Raw genomic sequence first — 351 nt, forward strand, 5'->3', positions numbered from 1 at the left:
GGGATATGTTGGAACCAACTCTAAATACAAAACAACGCTCAGGTCGAAAACTGTTTATTCTAGAGTCGAAAACTGTTTATTCTAGACGTGTTATGCTTGGGAGCTAGGTCCAAATACTTCAAATCGCCAGGCCAGAGTCGAAAAGGAAGCAGGTGGAGCGGGGGAGGCGAAAGGAGGAATGGGCGCGCAGATGGGCAAGAGGAGCGAGGGGTGTGCTCCGCGGGAACAGAGTGGGAGACAGGCAAGCGCGGGTTTTGCACGGGCGCGGAATGGAGTGCGGTGCATAACGGGACCCGGGGGATATACATGAGAAGCAGTGTGCAGCGATGCAGACGAGCAGCTCGAGGCGGG

Source organism: Pichia membranifaciens, assembly GCF_001661235.1.
Source record: "Pichia membranifaciens NRRL Y-2026 unplaced genomic scaffold PICMEscaffold_7, whole genome shotgun sequence".
NCBI classification, from domain to species: Eukaryota; Fungi; Ascomycota; class Pichiomycetes; order Pichiales; family Pichiaceae; genus Pichia; species Pichia membranifaciens.